The sequence below is a fragment of the Oncorhynchus keta genome, unplaced genomic scaffold (assembly GCF_023373465.1).
Source record: "Oncorhynchus keta strain PuntledgeMale-10-30-2019 unplaced genomic scaffold, Oket_V2 Un_scaffold_2466_pilon_pilon, whole genome shotgun sequence".
Lineage (NCBI taxonomy): Eukaryota > Metazoa > Chordata > Actinopteri > Salmoniformes > Salmonidae > Oncorhynchus > Oncorhynchus keta.
In genome coordinates this window covers 242,313-250,998 of record NW_026290882.1, presented here as the reverse complement: position 1 = coordinate 250,998, position 8,686 = coordinate 242,313, and the positions used below count along the sequence as shown (strand labels likewise).

At 48.0% G+C, this 8,686-nt stretch overlaps 1 long non-coding RNA gene across 2 annotated transcripts; it reads right to left on the bottom strand.

The window, feature by feature from the left end:
• Positions 1–6,153: 6,153 nt before the first annotated feature.
• On the bottom strand, positions 6,154–8,086 carry LOC127928254 (uncharacterized). 2 transcript variants are annotated; one of them, XR_008131096.1, is made up of 4 exons: positions 7,901–8,086; positions 7,407–7,596; positions 6,305–6,608; positions 6,154–6,266 (listed from the first exon to the last, which is right to left on the bottom strand). It is a non-coding gene; the product is annotated as an uncharacterized LOC127928254 (long non-coding RNA). The 2 variants fall into 2 exon arrangements; XR_008131097.1 differs by lacking the exons at positions 6,154–6,266; positions 6,305–6,608 and adding an exon at positions 7,030–7,330 and having other exon boundaries at positions 7,369–7,596.
• Positions 8,087–8,686: the final 600 nt, after the last annotated feature.

The window sequence follows — 8,686 nt, the reverse complement described above, 5'->3', positions numbered from 1 at the left end:
ACTGGGTCATCAGGACTGGGTCATCAGGACTATATGGATCAGGACTGGGTCATCAGGACTATATGGATCAGGACTGGGTCATCAGGACTGGGTCATCAGGACTATATGGATCAGGACTGGTCATCAGGACTGGGTCATCAGGACTGGGTCATCAGGACTATATGGACCAGGACTGGATCATCAGGACTATATGGATCAGGACTGGGTCACCAGGACTGGGTCATCAGGACTGGGTCATCAGGACTATATGGATCAGGACTGGATCATCAGGACTATATGGACCAGGACTGGGTCATCAGGACTGGGTCATCAGGACTGGGTCATCAGGACTATATGGATCCTGGGTCAGGACTATATGGGACTCATCAGGACTATATGGATCAGACTGGGTCATCAGGACTATATGGATCAGGACTGGGTCATCAGGACTGGGTCATCAGGACTATATGGATCAGGACTGGGTCATCAGGACTATATGTATCAGGACTGGGTCATCAGGACTATATGGATCAGGACTGGGTCATCAGGACTATATGGACCAGGACTGGGTCATCAGGACTGGGTCATCAGGACTATATGGACCAGGACTGGGTCATCAGGACTGGGTCATCAGGACTATATGGATCAGGACTGGGTCATCAGGACTATATGGACCAGGACTGGGTCATCAGGACTATATGGACCAGGACTGGGTCATCAGGACTGGGTCATCAGGACTATATGGATCAGGACTGGGTCATCAGGACTATATGGACCAGGACTGGGTCATCAGGACTGGGTCACCAGGACTGGGTCATCAGGGTCATCTATATGGATCAGGACTGGGTCATCAGGACTATATGTATCAGGACTGGGTCATCAGGACTGGGTCATCAGGACTATATGGACCAGGACTGGGTCATCAGGACTGGGTCATCAGGACTATATGGATCAGGACTGGGTCATCAGGACTATATGTATCAGGACTGGGTCATCAGGACTATATGGATCAGGACTGGGTCATCAGGACTATATGGATCAGGACTGGGTCATCAGGACTATATGGACCAGGACTGGGTCATCAGGACTGGGTCATCAGGACTGGGTCATCAGGACTATATGGATCAGGACTGGGTCATCAGGACTGGGTCATCAGGACTATATGGACCAGGACTGGGTCATCAGGACTATATGGACCAGGACTGGGTCATCAGGACTGGGTCATCAGGACTATATGGATCAGGACTGGGTCATCAGGACTATATGGATCAGGACTGGGTCATCAGGACTGGGTCATCAGGACTGGGTATCAGGACTGGGTCATCAGGACTGGGTCATCAGGACTATATGGACCAGGACTGGGTCATCAGGACTGGGTCATCAGGACTGGGTCATCAGGACTATATGGATCAGGACTGGGTCATCAGGACTGTATCATCAGGACTGGGTCATCAGGACTATATGGATCAGGACTGGGTCATCAGGACTATATGGATCAGGACTGGGTCATCAGGACTGGGACCAGGACTGGGTCATCAGGACTGGGTCAGGACTGGGTCATCAGGACTATATGGATCAGGACTGGGTCATCAGGACTGGGTCATCAGGACTATATGGACCAGGACTGGGTCATCAGGACTGGGTCCAGGACTGGGTCATCAGGACTGGGTCATCAGGACTATATGGATCAGGACTGGGTCATCAGGACTGGGTCATCAGGACTGGGTCATCAGGACTATATGGATCAGGACTGGATCATCAGGACTATATGGACCAGGACTGGGTCACCAGGACTGGGTCATCAGGACTGGGTCATCAGGACTATATGGACCAGGACTGGGTCACCAGGACTGGGTCATCAGGACTGGGTCATCAGGACTATATGGATCAGGACTGGGTCATCAGGACTATATGGATCAGGACTGGGTCATCAGGACTGGGTCATCAGGACTATATGGATCAGGACTGGGTCATCAGGACTATATGGACCAGGACTGGGTCACCAGGACTGGGTCATCAGGACTATATGGATCAGGACTGGGTCATCTGGACTGGGTCATCAGGACTATATCATCAGGACTGGGTCATCAGGACTATATGGATCAGGACTGGGTCATCATCAGGACTGGGTCATCAGGACTGGGTCATCAGGACTATATGGATCAGGACTGGGTCATCAGGACTATATGGATCAGGACTGGGTCATCAGGACTATATGGACCAGGACTGGGTCATCAGGACTGGGTCATCAGGACCAGGACTCTCAGGACTGGGTCACCAGGACTGGGTCATCAGGACTATATGGACCAGGACTGGGTCATCAGGACTCATCAGGACTATATGGACCAGGACTGGGTCATCAGGACTGGGTCACCAGGACTATATGGACCAGGACTGGGTCATGACTGGGTCATCAGGACTATATGGATCAGGACTGATAGGACTGGGTCTCATCAGGACTATATGGACCAGGACTGGTCATCAGGACTGGGTCATCAGGACTGGGTCATCTGGACTATATGGATCTGGACTGGGTCATCAGGACTATATGGATCAGGACTGGGTCATCTGGACTATATGGACCAGGACTGGTCATCAGGACTGGGTCATCAGGACCGGGTCATCAGGACTATATGGATCAGGACTGGGTCATCAGGACTGGGTCATCAGGACTGGGTCACCAGGACTATATGGACCAGGACTGGGTCATCAGGACTATATGGACCAGGACTGGGTCATCAGGACTGGGTCATCAGGACTATATGGACCAGGACTGGGTCATCAGGACTGGGTCATCAGGACTGGGTCATCTGGACTATATGGACCAGGACTGGTCATCAGGACTGGGTCATCAGGACTATATGGACCAGGACTGGGTCATCTGGACTGGGTCATCAGGACTGGGGACTGGGTCATCAGGACTATATGGAAGGACTGGGTCATCAGGACAGGGTCATCAGGACTGGGTCATCAGGACTATATGGATGGACTGGGTCATCAGGACTGGGTCATCAGGACTATATGGATCAGGACTGGGTCATCAGGACTATATGGACCAGGACTGGGTCACCAGGACTGGGTCATCAGGACTATATGGACCAGGACTGGGTCATCAGGACTGGGTCATCAGGACTGGGTCATCAGGACTATATGGACCAGGACTGGGTCATCAGGACTATATGGACCAGGACTGGGTCACCAGGACTGGGTCACCAGGACTATATGGACCAGGACTGGGTCATCAGGACTGGGTCATCAGGACTATATGGATCAGGACTGGGTCATCAGGACTATATGGACCAGGACTGGTCATCAGGACTGGGTCATCAGGACCGGGTCATCAGGACTATATGGGTCAGACTGGACTGGGTCATCAGGACTATATGGACCAGGACTATATGGTCATCAGGACTGGGTCATCAGGTCAGGATATGGACCAGGACTGGGTCATCAGGACTGGGTCATCAGGACTGGGTCATCAGGACTATATGGACCAGGACTGGGTCATCAGGACTGGGACCAGGACTGGGTCATCAGGACTGGGTCATCAGGACTATATGGACCATCAGGACTGGGTCATCAGGACTGGGTCATGGACCAGGAAATGGGTAAATGGGTCATCAATGGGTCATCAGGACTATATGGACCAGGACTGGGTCATCAGGACTGGGTCATCAGGACTGGGTCATCTGGACTATATGGACCAGGACTGGTCATCAGGACTGGGTCATCAGGACTATATGGACCAGGACTGGGTCATCAGGACTATACGAATCAGGACTGGGTCATCAGGACTATATGGACCAGCAAATGTAAATGTAAATGTCATCAGGACTATATGAATCAGGACTGGGTCATCAGGACTATATGGACCAGCAAATGTAAATGTAAATGTCATCAGGACTATATGAATCAGGACTGGGTCATCAGGACTGGGTCATCAGGACTGGGTCATCAGCACTATGTCTTCTGCCTGGTTAACCATCGTCCTGATAACAGGCTCTTTGATTAAAGACAGAAAACACTGTTTTTCACTGACATGTTTATCCTTACCGAGTGAACTGACTAGGAATCACTCTGGGCCCTGATTAGTCTATCACAGGGACCCAGAGTTTGTCCTGGTCAGAATACGTGTCAGGAGAAAATCCCGGAATCAGAATCAGAGAGCTGCTGGTACCTGCTCTACATTTAACATGTTACCTTCCAGAGATTCATGTTTCAGAACCAGTATTCTATAGCAGGTACTGGATCTCAGGCAGTAGAACATTACAGATACCGTACTGGTTAGACCTGGTTCTACTGCCTGTGTCCTGGTTCTTCTGTCTGTGTCCTGGTTCTACTGCCTGGGTCCTGGTTCTACTGCCTGGGTCCTGGTTCTACTGCCTGTGTCCTGGTTCTAATGAAGGATCCTGGTTCTACTGCCTGTGTCCTGGTTCTAATGAAGGATCCTGGTTCTACTGCCTGTATCCTGGTTTTACTGCCTGGGTCTTTGTTCTACTGCCTGTGTCCTGTTTCTAATGAAGGATCCTGGTTCTACTGCCTGTGTCCTGGTTCTAATGAAGGATCCTGGTTCTACTGCCTGTGTCTTGGTTCTAATGAGGGACCGTGGTTCTACTGCCTGTGTCCTGGTTCTAATGAAGGATCCTGGTTCTACTGCCTGTGTCCTGGTTCTAATGAAGGATCCTGGTTCTACTGCCCGTGTCCTGGTTCTACTGCCTGGGTCCTGGTTCTACTGCCTGTGTCATGGTTCTAATGAAGGATCCTGGTTCTACTGCCTGTGTCCTGGTTCTACTGCCTGGGTCCTGGTTCTACTGTCTGTGTCCTGGTTCTACTGCCTGTGTCCTGGTTCTAATGAAGGGCCTGGTTCACTACAACTACTGCCTGTGTCCTGGTTCTAATGAAGGATTCTGGTTCTACTGTCTGTGTCCTGGTTCTAATGAAGGACCTTGTTCACTTCAACTACTGCCTGTGTCTTGGTTCTACTGCCTGCGTCCTGGTTCTACTGCCTGTGTCCTGGTTCTACTGCCTGTGTCCTGGTTCTAATGAAGGATCCTGGTTCTACTGCCTGTATCCTGGTTCTACTGCCTGTGTCCTGGTTCTACTGCCTGTGTCCTGGTTCTAATGAAGGATCCTGGTTCTACTGCCTGTATCCTGGTTCTACTGCCTGGGTCTTTGTTCTACTGCCTGTGTCCTGGTTCTAATGAAGGACCTTGTTCACTTCAACTACTGCCTGTGTCCTGGTTCTACTGCCTGTGTCCTGGTTCTACTGCCTGTGTTCTGGTTCTACTGCCTGTGTTCTGGTTCTACTGCATGTGTTCTGGTTCTACTGCCTGTGTCCTGGTTCTACTGCCTGTGTCCTGGTTCTACTGCCTGTGTCCTGGTTCTCCTGCCTGCGTCCTGGTTCTACTGCCTGCGTCCTGGTTCTACTGCCTGTTTCCTGCTTCTATTTGAAAGACCTTTTTCACTTCAACTACTACCTGTGACCTGGTTCTAATAAAGACCATTTGTGGCCTCCATTATTCTAAAATGGAAGAAGTTTGGAACCACCAAGACTCTTCCTCGAGCTGGCTGCCTGGCCAAACTGAGCAACCGGGGGAGAAGGTCCTTGGTCAATGGAGAACCCGCTGGTCACTCTGACAGAGCTCCAGAGTTCCTCTGTGGAGATGGGAGAACCTTCCAGAAGGACAACCATTTCCGCAGCACTCCACCAATTAGGTCTTTATGGTAGAGTGGCCAGACGGAAGCCACTCCTCAGCAAAAGGCACATGACAGCCCGCTTGGAGTTTGCCAAAAGACACCTAAAGGACTCTCAGAACACAAGAAACAGTATACTCTGCTCTGATGAAACCAAGATTGAAAAATTTGTCCTAAATGCCAAGCGTCACGTCTGGAGGAAACCTGGCACCATCCCTACGGTGAAACATTGGGGCCCCTCAGGGTTGGGTGCTTGGTCCCCTCCTGTACTAGGAGAAATACATATATCATCGAGGCTGTTTTAAATGACAAAATATAACTAAAAACCAACCAAATAAAGTATTTCACTGTGAGGTCTACTACACCTGTAGTATTAGGCATTTCACTGTAAGGTCTACTACACCTGTTGTATTCAGCATTTCACTGTAAGGTCTACTACACCTGTTGTATTCAGCATTTCACTGTGAGGTCTACTACACCTGTTGTATTCAGCATTTCACTGTAAGGTCTAATACACCTGTTGTATTCAGCATTTCACTGTAAGGTCTACAACACCTGTTGTATTCAGCATTTCACTGTAAGGTCTACTACACCTGTTGTATTCAGTATTTCACTGTAAGGTCTACTACACCTGTTGTATTCAGCATTTCACTGTGAGGTCTACTACACCTGTTGTATTCAGCATTTCACTGTAAGGTCTAATACACCTGTTGTATTCAGCATTTCACTGTAAGGTCTACAACACCTGTTGTATTCAGCATTTCACTGTAAGGTCTACTACACCTGTTGTATTCAGCATTTCACTGTAAGGTCTACTACACCTGTTGTATTCAGCATTTCACTGTGAGGTCTACTACACCTGTTGTATTCAGCATTTCACTGTGAGGTCTACTACACCTGTTGTATTCAGCATTTCACTGTGAGGTCTACTACACCTGTTGTATTCAGCATTTCACTGTGAGGTCTACTACACCTGTTGTATTCAGCATTGCACTGTGAGGTCTACTACACCTGTTGTATTCAGCATTTCACTGTGAGGTCTACTACACCTGTTGTATTCAGCATTTCACTGTAAGGTCTACTACACCTGTTGTATTCAGCATTTCACTGTGAGGTCTACTACACCTGTTGTATTCAGCATTTCACTGTATGGTCTACTACACCTGTTGTATTCAGCATTTCACTGTGAGGTCTACTACACCTGTTGTATTCAGCATTTCACTGTGAGGTCTACTAAACCTGTAGTATTAGGCATTTCACTGTAAGGTCTACTACACCTGTTGTATTCAGCATTTCACTGTAAGGTCTACTATACCTGTTGTATTCATCATTTCACTGTGAGGTCTACTACACCTGTTGTATTCAGCATTTCACTGTGAGGTCTACTACACCTGTTGTATTCAGTATTTCACTGTAAGGTCTACTAAACCTGTAGTATTCAGCATTTCACTGTGAGGTCTACTACACCTGTTGTATTCAGCATTTCACTGTAAGGTCTACTACACCTGTTGTATTCAGCATTTCACTGTGAGGTCTACTACACCTGTTGTATTCAGTATTTCACTGTGAGGTCTACTACACCTGTTGTATTCAGCATTTCACTGTGAGGTCTACTACACCTGTTGTATTCAGCATTTCACTGTGAGGTCTACTACACCTGTTGTATTCAGCATTTCACTGTGATGTCTACTACACCTGTTGTATTCAGCATTTCACTGTGAGGTCTACTACACCTGTTGTATTCAGCATTGCACTGTGAGGTCTACTACACCTGTTGTATTCAGCATTTCACTGTGAGGTCTACTACACCTGTTGTATTCAGCATTTCACTGTAAGGTCTACTACACCTGTTGTATTCAGCATTTCACTGTGAGGTCTACTACACCTGTTGTATTCAGCATTTCACTGTAAGGTCTACTACACCTGTTGTATTCAGCATTTCACTGTGAGGTCTACTACACCTGTTGTATTCAGCATTTCACTGTGAGGTCTACTAAACCTGTAGTATTAGGCATTTCACTGTGAGGTCTACTACACCTGTTGTATTCAGCATTTCACTGTGAGGTCTACTACACCTGTTGTATTCAGCATTTCACTGTGAGGTCTACTACACCTGTTGTATTCAGCATTTCACTGTAAGGTCTACTAAACCTGTAGTATTCAGCATTTCACTGTGAGGTCTACTACACCTGTTGTATTCAGCATTTCACTGTGAGGTCTACTACACCTGTTGTATTCAGCATTTCACTGTGATGTCTACTACACCTGTTGTATTCAGCATTTCACTGTGAGGTCTACTACACCTGTTGTATTCAGCATTTCACTGTGAGGTCTACTACACCTGTTGTATTCAGCATTTCACTGTAAGGTCTACTACACCTGTTGTATTCAGCATTTCACTGTGAGGTCTACTACATCTGTTGTATTCAGCATTTCACTGTGAGGTCTACTACACCTGTTGTATTCAGCATTTCACTGTGAGGTCTACTACACCTGTTGTATTCAGCATTTCACTGTGAGGTCTACTACACCTGTTGTATTCAGCATTTCACTGTAAGGTCTACTACACCTGTTGTATTCGGCATTTCACTGTAAGGTCTACTACACCTGTTGTATTCGGTGATTTGATTTGAGCTCGTACTGGTGTTTTCTAGCCAATAAACAGAGTAGACCGGTCGGCCTTGACTTGTTGCAGTTTGTTTTGAGTTGTGTTCATCACACAGGGGGTCTGAGACGTGAACCACAACAGCTTACGTGACACACACACACACACACACACACACACACACACACACACACACACACACACACACACACACACACACACACACACACACACACACACACACACACACACACACACACACACACACACACACACACACACACACACACACACACACACACACACACACACACACACACACACACACACACACACACACACACAGAAATACACATACACACACACAGACACACAGACAGGCAGACACGCACACACACAGACACATAC